This window comes from Spinacia oleracea, chromosome 3 (genome assembly GCF_020520425.1).
Source record: "Spinacia oleracea cultivar Varoflay chromosome 3, BTI_SOV_V1, whole genome shotgun sequence".
NCBI classification, from domain to species: domain Eukaryota; kingdom Viridiplantae; phylum Streptophyta; class Magnoliopsida; order Caryophyllales; family Amaranthaceae; genus Spinacia; species Spinacia oleracea.
In genome coordinates this window covers 38,058,329-38,070,980 of record NC_079489.1, presented here as the reverse complement: position 1 = coordinate 38,070,980, position 12,652 = coordinate 38,058,329, and the positions used below count along the sequence as shown (strand labels likewise).

The 12,652-nt window shown below is 45.1% G+C and overlaps 1 non-coding gene across 1 annotated transcript; it reads right to left on the bottom strand.

Annotated features, from left to right (window-relative positions):
• Positions 1 to 12,177: 12,177 nt before the first annotated feature.
• Positions 12,178 to 12,283, bottom strand: LOC130471142 (small nucleolar RNA R71). The gene has a single exon (XR_008931807.1). It is a non-coding gene; the product is annotated as a small nucleolar RNA R71 (small nucleolar RNA).
• Positions 12,284 to 12,652: the final 369 nt, after the last annotated feature.

Sequence of the window (12,652 nt, the reverse complement as noted above, 5' to 3'; positions counted from 1 at the left end):
TTTGTTTAGTCTTCGAGAACCAGACGACTTTCTACCCTTTTTCTTAACCCCTATTTATTTATTTTTTATTTATCTTTGGAGATAGAAATAGAAACCGGTGTTTTTCCATACTCTTTGTAATAAAATCACAATTTGAAAAAACAAATTATGAATATTTTTCCACTACTTATCCCAAAGGAAAAATTCAAACAATCAAAAAATTTATATTCAAGATAATTTTTTATTTTTTTTACCTTTTTAATTTTTTTTTTATTAAAGATCGTATGATAACATGTTAGACCATATGTATTATCACTCGACCCGCTTCTTACCTACTCCATAATTGACTGTATATCAATCATGTATTGTCTGATAGTTAAGTTAGTGTCTGACAATGTATAAACAATGCTTTTTTTTAGTGTAAACATATTTAAAAGGTAACAAATTTTGCCGAGCTTTTTAAGGAATGAAACAAGACTCACTTTGAGGAACTGGGAGGTTTACTTTAGAGATCTACGGTTCTCCGTACTTAAAGGCGAAAATCCTTATATAGAATAATTAAGAATTTGAATCGGAACTCAATTTGATATCATAGGTGTTCTAATATTAAGATGAGAATCGGAGGAAAATAGCGACCGAGATAATTTTATTTAAAGGAAAAAAAACACGGAAAATAAGGCTTGTTGTCTGAATCTTCTTGATGGTTGTTAGAAGGGGAGTACAAACTAAAATGATGAAAATGCCCTCCGATCCTTAGGTACACATGACATTACAGAGACGTATTTGTTTGGAGGACTATTTATGTTAGCTTTGGCAACAAATGTCAACTCGGCTAATTATAGTTGTATAGTGTTCTTTACAAAATATTTAATTAGTAGTTAATTAATTAGTACAACTAATTATTCAGTTAAATTCGCTTAAGCCTTTGATGGTACCAAATCGGAAAACGATTTTCTGTTTGAACATACGATATGGATATATATGTTGAATCAAGATAATCGAAAGGATCCGTTTTATGAGAGCTTAATTAACTGGTATTTAGATCCGATGATTGAATCAAAATTTATCTAAGAAAGATACAAAATAATAGGCAATTTTGAAGAGATTATGGGATCTAATCAACAAGGATTCTATATATGGATGACTTGTTCATTTTAAGATCGTTGACTGATGAAGCTTCAACAAAGGGGATCTTTACACAGCAAACGTGCAACTTATTCATTACTCCGTACTATTTACTACGTACAATATAATAATAATAATAATAATAATAATAATAATAATAATAATAATAATAATAATAATAATTGTTCCGGTGTTGAAGTGGATGAAACAATGGGTTTCGAATGAAGGCCCTTTTGTGTGTGTTGAAGATCTTGCTAGCTCGAATGTATTGTGTCCAAATCAACCTGCACAATAAACAAGTTACTAGCCTCGGGGGTGTTTCCGAGGAAAGCCCCTCCGATGCCTAAGTAAGAGCAATGCTCGGATTCTAGAGAGAGAAATTCCCTAGAAGAGTAGTTTTAAGGCGTGAAATGGACGTACCTTGGTATGTGAGCCATGACGGCTTATTTATAGTGTTTGTACAATAAATCCCTTAGGTCATTTATTGCAAGTGGGCCTTGGGCCTTGATTGATGGCTGAATAGCCTTTTGGAAGGTAGTGCTTGTGGGTTTGATGCTGTTATATTGAGCCATTGGGCTTTGGACTTAGTGGCCCAATTGATAGTCAATTGGGAGCCCAAACAACATGCCCCCCAGACCCGGTCCATTTAGGAATAAATGGGCGGGTTTCTATGTGTCAGAAGTTGGAAAGTTTTCCCTCTCTTTTTTTCAAAAAGGGCGTTGGAACCATGCATCAGTGGGGCAGGTGTCACATGGATGCTTCATGAATGGCGTTGATCGAACGGCCCAGAACAAAGTGGAAGTTAGGCGGTTTCAGTGGGTGGTGGCCTATAAATACTCGACCCAACCCTTTTGTTCAAAACTTTATTCGCAATAATCTTTCTCAAATCCTCCAGAATTCCGGTGGTTTTTCTTGTGAGTTTCTTTCAGATCTTCGCGAATTTGCCAAGAATCAGCTTCGGGTCTTTGTTCCGTTCGACTTGTAGGCGATTTCCGCTCCGAGGAAGGTAATTTGTTTCTCGTTTTCTCTTTTTTATTCTCCGGTTCTTCGTATTTCGGCACTCTTTCTTTGGAGTTTTTGCCATGGCTGGGGGAAGGTGGAAAACGAAGACGGGTGTGGTATCCTCGTCTAGTGGCTCCGAGGATAGATCGGCGAAGACCTCTTTTGAGGCTGAAGAGCGCTCAAGGAGTGGGGCTCGCGCTGGGCCGAGTCACGGAACCGGCGCTACTGGCCTTTTTCCCATTCGCCCTTTCTTCCCGAGGCGGTGGGAAGAGGCGGATCCTCAGGGTAAACTTGCGGCTCTCTTTGATGATCCGAGTGAGATTGCTGGTCCTGATGGCACGACCGTTGATGGGGAGTGGTTGGTTGAGGCTCGCCGAGGACATTATCATCGGCTCGCCGAAGATCTTTATGGCATTCAGTATGCCTTGGGCTACTGGTGTGAGCTTCCGCTTCAGAAGCACGCTCGGGTGACGAGGCCGCCCCCGGGCTTGATTGCTGTGTATCTCCACCACTTTGATTACGGGCTTCGATTTCCTCTAGATCCGTTCGTCTCCCGAGTGTTGGAGGAGTATAACATTTCTTTGGCGCAGTTGACGCCGAAGTCGATGCGCCATATCATTTCTTATCGCTGGACATGCGACTTTCTGGGTTATCCCCCGTCTCTCGAGGTTTTCAAGGAGATACATGAGCTCGGGAGGAATCAGAATGCCCAACATGGTTGGTGGACCATTACCAACAAGCGACTTCAGAAGAGCGATTCGCAGTATCTGACTGCGTTCCCTTATGTGTCTTCGGTTCATAACTGGAAGAAGCAATGGCTTCTAGTGCGGGTACCCGTGGATCCGAAGCATCCCCATTATTATGCGCCACCGAGGTGGTTTGTCAGGGTGGATCCGGAGATGTCTAGGGTTGGCCCGGTCGATCTGAGGAATCCGGATCATGTTGCTCTTCTGGAGTGGTTCCGAGCGAAAACGACTAGGGAGCCTTTGCACTGGCTTCCTAACTTCCATTATATCACTCAGGAGGCTCTCCTCGCTGCTGCCGGTCTCAGTCCGATCTATGATAGGGGTGAGATTTCTTGTGCTGAGATCGTGCTTCAGCTGAGGTATTTGCCTCTCCTTGGCTTTGCCTGTATCTGACTCTCTCTTGTTTTGTTGTAGCTTACGGCGAGGCTGCTATTGACCCTCAGAAATTGGGGTACTCCTTGGAAGGCGAGGTTCTTGAGAGTTGCCCTCCTTACGATTTCAAGGCGTCCAACCCTCGGCAGCCGAGGCTAGATACTTACAAGTTCTCGGATCACGCCTTGGCCCATCTTGAGGACGTCCGAGCCGACCCTTGGTCTGCCGACTGCCCTGGAGAAGCCATTCCGAGACAGACTGTTCTGCCTGAGCTGGTAACTACTTATGATCCGGTAACATTCTTGTTTTACCTTTTTGGGTATGAGGTGTTTACTGCTGGGGTAGAGATTGATCTCTCTCCTTTGGTTGCAGGGTCCCGAGGTGACAGTTGCTGCTCCCGTTGTTTCGTCTGCTTCCTCTCCTCCTTCTTTTAACCTTTCAGAGGTAAGCGTTGTTCTTTCTCCATCTTCCTTGTTCTATTTTTTGCCTGCTTTCTCACTCCTATCCTTTCTAGGAGCCGCAGAGGTTGAAAAAGCGAAAATCTTCCGAGGAAGAAGCTTCTCAGAAGAAGAAGTCTGCTTCGGGGGCGAGCCCAAAGAAGAAGAAGAAGAAGTCTTCCAAGGTAACTCCCTCCCCCGAGGTTCTTGAGTTTCTGAGCCAACGGCCTTTTTTGACTAAGGAAAAGGTTCAACAGGTTGTTGCCTCGGATCCAAGCCTCGCTGAAGCAGGAGAGCGGTACCTTGCACGGCAGGAGAAGGAGATGGTTCTCCACGAGAATCTGCGTCTCTTCATTCCCCTCCCTGGCCAAAGGTTGAAAAGCGTCGCCGTGCTGGTGGCTAATGATCCTGTGGATCAGCCTTTGGCCAAGGAGACTGATGTTCCTTCGCCGTTGAAGCCCTTGACTCCAAAGGAAGTGTTCGTTGAGGACATTACCCACGAGTTAGAGGGAGCTGAGGTGGATATTCCTATGGTTCCCACTGAGGGTATTGCTTCTGAGGAAGCTGCTGCTGCTGAGATGGGAGAGGATCCTCAGACTCCGCCTAGGGTAGTGGTGGAGATTTCTGATTCTGAGGCTGCGGAGAACCTAACTTCTGCCGCCGAAGGTGCCGAGCAGCCTTCGCCTCTCCAGCTTGCTGAAGGTGGGCCCTCCGAAGGTCGTGGGATTAAGAGGGTTCGTGAGACTTTTAATCTGTTGATGGCTGCCGATTTAACTTGTTCATTATTTCAATTTTTGAGGGTCCTCGGGTACGTGTCGAGTTGACTGATGTGCTTGTACTTTCCCCCCAAATATTGAATAAAAATGATTGTTTGTTAATTGACTGCTTCTTCTCTCTCTTTTCTACCACTTCCGAAGTATCTGTTTCTCGCTTTTGAGTCCACCATCTCGCTAAGTTGTTTCCTTGTTTGCGAATTCTCCTGATCCGTAGATTTTCCAAGACTCGTTTCGAGTTTTGCTTAGGTTCTGCGGGTGGATTCTTTAGCTTTGGACTTGTCTTTTTCCCTGGAGTTTCGCTTCCGAGCTTCTCAGATTTGAAGGTCTGTTAGGAAGCTACTCTGAGCTTTTTAACTCCTGACGTATTTAGTCTGCTTCTGAGCTTTTCAGATCCGTGGATCTATTTTAAGTCTGCTTTTGAGCTTTTCAACGTATGTAGGCGTACTTAGAGTCTGCTTCTGAGCTCTTCAGATCCGTGGATCTGTTGAGTCTGCTTTTGAGCTCTTTTGATGTTTGTAGACATTAGAGTCTGCTACTGAGCTCTTCAGATCCGTGGATCTGTTGAGTCTGCTTTTGAGCTCTTATGTCTACTTCCGTTCTTCCGACTTCTTGTGGTTCGGAAACCTGGGCAAGAAATCGCAAGCCTGACTATTATGAGTTTCGGGGATCCATGGATCTGAGTCGAACTCTTTTAACTGTTCGGGGCTTTTTTGCGAACGGAATATCCCTGGGTATCGCGAATCCGAGGATTCTGGACGGTACCTTGCGGGTTGTTTCGAATTAGCTATTTCTTGGGCCTTTTGACCCCAGGAAATGGCTACTTCGGGTTTATTTTAGCTTCGAATTGATCAGATCCGAAGTTGCATGCATAAAGACATAGTGATTGAATAAAAAGACAAGGGTATGTTTAATGAAACACATGGTGCCAGTGGCTTTCCTCTTCTCATTAAACGACTTACTTGGATTACAAAAGGAAGGAAGTTAGATCATACAAAATATTTCTTGAGAACATCGGCATTCCAATGGTTCTTCAAGATTGTTCCATCTAATTGTTTAAGCATAAAGGTGCCAGTCCTCTTTTCAGAGTGGATGATGTATGGTCCTTCCCATGTTGCCGAGAGTTTCCCATGGATCTTTCCTTTCTGAACTGCAGCAGCGTTTCTGAGCACTAGGTCGCCGACCTTTAGAGGTCTGGCATTGACTCTTCGGTTTTAGTGCTTGCTGACTCTTTGCTGATACGCTGCGTTCAGAGTTCTGGCCTCGTCCCGAGCTTCATCTAGTAGATCCAATGATTCGGACAGAAGTTGGTCGTTGCTTTGACCATGGACTCCATCATACCTATTGTATGCCTAGACCCTTAAGCTTTCTGTTCCGATCTCTACAGGGATGACAACCTCGGAACCGTAAACCAGGTGGAAGGGAGTTTGTCCTGTGGCTTCCTTTTCGGTGGTCCGAAGGGACCAGAGTGTTCCTGGGAGCTCTTCTAGCCATTTGCTTTTTTCGTCCTCGACTCTCTTCTTGAGTGCATTAAGGATGAGCTTGTTTGCGGCTTCGGCTTGGCCGTTGCTCTGAGGATGGCACACTGCTGAGTAGGCGAGGTGGATACCGAACTGTTTGCACCATCTTTGCAGTGGTGTGTTGTCAAATTGCTTCCCATGGTCGAAGACCAGTAGCCTCGGTATTCCGAACCTTGTGATGATATTTTGCCAAATGAACTTGCGGACCTGCTGCTCTGTGATGGAAGAGACTGCTTCGGCCTCAATCCACTTACTGAAGTAGTCAACCCCCACAATCAGCCACTTCTTCTGATTCACCGCCGAAGGGAATGGACCAATGATATCCAAACCCCATTGTGCAAATGGTAAGGGGTAGAGTGTTGCTTGCAGGGTTTGGGCTGGCTGGTGGATTGCAGGTGCGAACTTTTGGCACTTCTCGCATTTTCTTGTCAGCGCCTTTGCTTCGGAAACCATGGTGGGCCACCAAAATCCGGCCCTTAGTGCCTTGTGTGCCAGTGCCCTGCCTCCAATATGATTTCCCCATATGCCGAGGTGGATTTCCCTTAGGATATAATCTGCATCGGTTGGGCCTACACATTTCAGCAGTGGGGCTGAGAATGACTTTCTCATGAGCTCTCCGTTGGCGTCAATGATGAACCACCGGTTGAACCTTTTCAGCTTCCTTGCTTGCAGCTTGTCTTCGGGAAGTTCTCCCCTCTCTTTGTATGCAATGACTACGTCCATCCAACTTGGCTCGGGACGTACATTGCAAACTGTAGGGGGTGGCATGTCGATGCTCCTTTCTTGGTGTACTTCCACATGGACTGACCTGTTTAGGTCAGAGAGCGTTGAGCTTGCAAGTTTGGACAGCGCATCTGCTTGTGTGTTTTGACCTCGGGGAATGAGTATGACTTCAAAGGATCTCAACTTTGACGTTAAGGATTTGATTTTTGCTAGGTAAGCTGTCATGCTTGGCCATTTGGCCTCGTACTCCCCTCGGATCTGGTTGGCTACGAGCTTAGAATCAGTCTTGAGACAAACATGTTAGGCTTCAAGAGATAAGCACAACTCTATCCCTGCGATTGCTGCCTCGTATTCGGCCTCATTGTTGGTTGCTTTGAAACCGAACTTTAGGGCGTACTCTATGCTTTTTCCCACTGGGGGTATCAGCACTACTCCGGCTCCCGAGCCGTTCACTGTGGAAGATCCGTTAGTGTAGACCTCCCATGTTCTCTTGGTGTCATCTAGCACCTCTTGATATGAGCATTCGGCCAAGAAGTCTGCGAGTGCCTGTGATTTGATGGCCGTCCTCGGCTGATACTTGATTCCGAACTCAGACAACTCGAAAGCCCAAGCAGCCAATCTTCCCGACCTTTCTATCTTGTCTAGCACTTTCTCCAGTGGCTGGTCAGTTAGCACCACTATTTGATGGGAGTCAAAATAGGGCCTTAATTTTCGAGCTGCTACTACAACTGCGTATGCTACCTTCTCAATGAGTGGATACCGAGTTTCGGCATCCGTCAGGATTCGGCTGGTAAAGTAGATTGGCTGTTGCTTCTTTTCTTCTTCACGGAGGAGCACTGCGCTTACGGTCCCGGGGCTGATTGCGACGTATAAGTACAGAGTTTCCCCCTCTTTGGGCCTGGCTAGCGTTGGTAGTTGAGCTTGGTGAGCCCTGAGATGTCGGAATGCGTCTCTTTGCTCTTGTTCCCATGTCAGCTCGGGGTCCACTTTCCTCGGGACGCCTTTCTTTTTGATGAATTATGCTTCTCCTCCTGGGAGGGTCTTGGGTTTGAGAGCTTTGAAGAAGGGTGCCCCTTTATCCGAAGCTTTCGATATGAATCTTGACAGTGCGGCTAACCTGCCCGTTAGCCTTTGCACGTCTCTTTTTGTCTTCGGTTCGGGTAGATCTAGCGCAGCCCGAACCTTGTCGGGGTTCGCGTCTATTCCCCTTTCGCTCACCATGAATCCGAGGAACTTCCCTGACTTTACCCCGAAGACACACTTCTTCGGGTTCAGTTTCATGTTGTATTTCCTCAGGTTGGCGAAGGTTTCGGCCAGGTCTTTGATGTGATCCTCTTCCTTCACGCTTTTTACTATGGAATCGTCCACATAAACCTCGACGTTCCTTCCCTTTTGATCGGCGAAGACGTGATCAACTAGTCTTTGGTAGGTGGCTCTGGCATTTTTCAATCCGAAGGGCATCATTCTGTAGTTGAACACTCCCGCGCTCGTGATGTAGGCGGTCTTCGCTCTATCGTCGGGGTGCATGAATACTTGATGGTACCCTGAAAATGCGTCCATGAATCTCAGCAATGCGTGGCCACTGGTAGAGTCTACCACCTGATCTATCCTCGGGAGGGGATAGCAATCTTTTGGGCAGGCTCGGTTCAGATTTGTGAAATCGACACATATGCGCCATGAGCCATTCACTTTCTTGACCATGACCACATTGGCCAACCATTTGGGGTACATGCAAGGCTCGATGAAGCCTGCCTCTTGCAATTTCTTCACCTCTCCGGCGATAGCTTTGTTCTTCTCCGAAGAGTAGTTTCTTTTTTTCTGTTTGATTGGTCGAGCTTCAGTGCTGACATCCAGCTTGTGACAGATTATTTTCGGATCTATGCCTGGCATGTCAGCTGCTGACCATGCGAAAATGTCTTTGTGATCTCTCAGCAACTGAATCAGCTCTATTCGAAGTCCTGAGCCTAGGCCTTTGCCTATTCGGACATTCCTGTCTGAGTCATCCTCGAGGGAGATGTCCTCCATTTCTTGATCTGATTCGGGGGAGAGGGTTTCCGGCCGAGCATCAACCTCTGCGAGCTTTACCAGACTGCTCGACTCCGCCTTTCTCCTTGTGGCCTCTTTTCCTTCGCTTGGAGGAGGGCTTTTTTCATTCTCGTCTTCAGGGTTGTCTCCTAGCTTCGGTTTTCGGATGGCCGTGTGACAAGTTGACCTTGCCAACTCTTGGTCGCCTTTTATCCGCTCGGCTAAGCCTGCGTCCGAGACATACATCATCATCTGGTGGTATGTAGATGGGACTGCTTGTATTTTGTGGATCATGGTCCGTCCCATCATGACGTTGTACACTGAGTCGCAGTCCATCACTAAGAATTCCTCTCGGACGTTTCTTGCCGCCAGGCCTTGACCGATTGTAACGGGTAGGGTGATCTTTCCTCGGGGGATAGCTGCGGATCCGTTGAATCCGATCAATGGGTAACTGACCTTGGTCAGTGACTCTTCTCCCTCTTCGAGGATGAGCTGTTCGAAACAGTTCCTGAAGATGATATTGACAGCGCTCCCTCCATCGACTAGTACCCTATGGACGTTGTGGTTGTTGAGATCCATTTCGATCACCAACGGGTCGTCATGTTTGTACTGGGTCCCGATGCAATCATCAGCGGTGAAAGTCATGTTCGGGGGGTAGGCTGATTCTCCCCTACATTGCTGAAGTTGACTCGGTGGGAGAGGGCCCTTAAGTGCTTCTTGCTGGCGTTGTTGGATCTTTGTCCTCCGAACACCACGAGGATTGGTTTTTTCTTTTTCCCTTCGGTCTCGTGGACCCTTTTCTGGGCTTGCTCTTGCAGCTTACCAGATTTTGCTTTTTCTTTTTCTTCTCTTTCCGCCCTATGGTCAAGCAGGTAACCCTTGAGGTAGCCTCGTCGAATGAGGTCTTCGATGTTGTCCTTCAACGAGTTACACTCCTCGGTGGTATGGCCGAAGTCATCGTGGAATTCACACCATTTGTTCTTGTTGCGGTGGCGGGGGTTTGACCTAAGCTTTTCTGGAAGCTTCCACTTTTCATCGTCCTTGTGGAGGTTGAAGATTTCTCTTCGGGGTATGGTGAGTGGGGTGTAGTTGGTGTACTTGGGTTGAAATTCACCCTTCTTCCCATCTTTCTTGGGGCTCGCTTCTCTCGCACCCACCTTCTCTTTTCCCTTTCTTGAGTTACCCTCGGGCTTACTCTGATTTGTTCTGTTATCTTTCGGATCCGAGGAACCTCTTAGCCTTGCTGCTGCCTTGTTGAACTCTTCCTTTCTGATGAACGCATCTGCCATTTGGAGTACGTCTGATGAGTCATATTTGTATAGGGTATTTTAGGCGCATTTAGGTTGCATTATTAGGCATTTATATCATTTTAGTTGCATTTAGGATCACATTTGCATAAGTTATCGTTGTCATACTCTATTACGCCCCGTTTGTGTTTTCTTAATGTTTCAGGTGATTTTACGGTCATTTGGATGCTTTCGGAGTGTTATGAGTTGATTTGGATGATGAACGGATGGAATGTTGACTCGAGGATCATTGCATATCTCTAGGGATAATTTTGAGTCAATAACGAAGCTAAACGCTATTTTTCTAAGCATCAAAACGGACAAGCGTTCACTCTTTTGATGATATCTCAAGTTATACATGTCGGAATGAGGCGATTTTTATTGGCCTAGAAAGTAGACTTCAAGAGCTTTCCAACGACAGGTCACACGTCCTTATAGGCATTGTAGAACAAGAGTTATGACATAAACAAGATGGCTCGACTATCCGATTCGCCCGAAGCCCAAAACGATGGCCCAATCTTCCCCTTGGGCGCGAAAACCAGCGACCCACCAGCGGGCCCGCTGGTTTCTCCGCCCAACTACTTCCACACGCGGGTTCATGCTTTCATCTTGGTGATCGTCCAATTAAATCATAGCCTATGTAATTGTTATTTTCCTTTTTTGTTTAGAATTTAGGAAACACTAAAATACCTCAAGGGAATTAATGTATTCCCTTAGGCTTTAATTTCTTTTCACGTTTTTCAATAGGAAGAACACTTGAACGCCAGTTTTTTTGGTTTTCTATTCTTCCCTTTTTCCATTGTGGAACCCTAGCTTTCAATTTTCAATTCATCAATCTAGAGGTAATTCAATAATTTCTTTTGCTTTTATTCTTTCTTATTGTTTTCGTTCCTTAGTTTAAATTTTCCTTTGATTATGAAATTCATGTTTATTATTTCTATCATGTTTGTTAATTCAATTATGAGCGAGTAGTCGTATTCTAGGGCTAAGTAAGGGAAACCATGTTTATACCATGATTATTATGCATAAAGTTTGTTAATTTATAGATTATTGCTTGAGTATTCCGATTGATTTGTTTTAATTGTTGATTCATGTTATCGGCCAATTTCATGAATTGATTATCTAGCTAATAGGAATTAGAATCGAAAGATCGTATTTTTAGAGGCTTAGTGCAATTGGCAATTCTGATTATGTTAGCGACCGTACTGCATATGTTGAATTGAAAGTGTTAAGACCCGACCGTAGGCTTAGCATGTACTTTAATTACTCGGCTTAGTTTATTCATTTCCGAATTGATTTATGTTCTTGGATTGGTATAAGCATGGTGAACCGAACAGACGCCCTAGACCTTTAATTCATTGATAAATTACGCATTTTTATTATTGTTTTAGCTTTAGTAGTTAATACTCAACTCAACTTTCGTTATTGAAATAGTTCGTATAATTGGGCAAAAACTAATAGAACTTGTCTCCCTGTGGGATCGACCCGTATTTGCTAAGTATCTGCTAACAACAGACACCGTGCACTTGCGGTATCACTTTTTAACTCATCAAGTTTTTGGCGCCATTGCCGGGGAGATGGCTAGATTCTATTAGTTTTAGTTTGATTATTTGAACTGTTTCCATTGTCTCATTGGAACTCTCAGTTCCAATTGAGGCAAATCTCACTGCGTTTTCTTTCGTTGTTGTTTATGCCCAGGTCTGCCAGAACGGGTACCTTGGTTCCTCCCGATCCCGATCTTGGAAAGACCCTTCGTCAACTAAAAAAGCAACAGAAAAAGAAGAAGCAGTCAGGGTCCCAAGACTCACAGACTCCACCGAGTCACACGATGTCTAAATCCCTGAAATCATATGGGGTTCCTTCCTCGAATAGTGTTCCGACTGGGCTCACAATGCCAACTATTGATGCAGTCAACTTTGAGATCAAGCCCGCTCTAATCTCCATGGTCTCACAAAGTCAATTTGGTGGCCATCCATCTGAGGAACCCACCAACCATTTGCAGAGGTTCAACCAACTGTGTGGTACTATCAAGCATCAAGGGGTCACTCAAGACCAATTGAAAGTCATGTTGTTTGGTTTTAGCCTTCGTGATAAGGCTCAAACATGGTTGAATGATGTCAAGGAGACAGAGTGGAGTGCTATTTCACAGGCCTTTCTAGAAGAATTCTTTCCACCCACCAAGACTGCTGAAATAAGGCATAAGTTGACTACATTCACTCAAGAACCTGGTGAATCACTTCGAGAAGCCTGGGATAGATTTAAGGCTTTGCAGCGGTCGTGTCCGCATCACAACATTGAAAAATGGTTCTTGGTTCAGATTTTCTACCATGGTTTGCAAGATGAAACAAAGAACACGGTTGATTCTGCTGCTGGGGGTGTTTTTCTTGACAAAGAAGTGGATGCAGGTTATGATTTTCTTGCCAATTTAGCTGCCAACCATTACAGCACCACCAGATCCACATCTAAGAAAGGAAAATTGGATGTCGATGCTTATGCTCTATTGTCCTCACAAGTGGCAGCCTTGAACCTGAAGATCGATTCTTTGAAGGCTCCTCAGTCTAGTACTCCCCCAATGAGTATTAATGCTATGTCTAGTGTAGCTCCAGTGACAACTTCTTACTGCGAAGTATGTGGAATCCAAGGTCACTTTGGTCATGAGTGCTC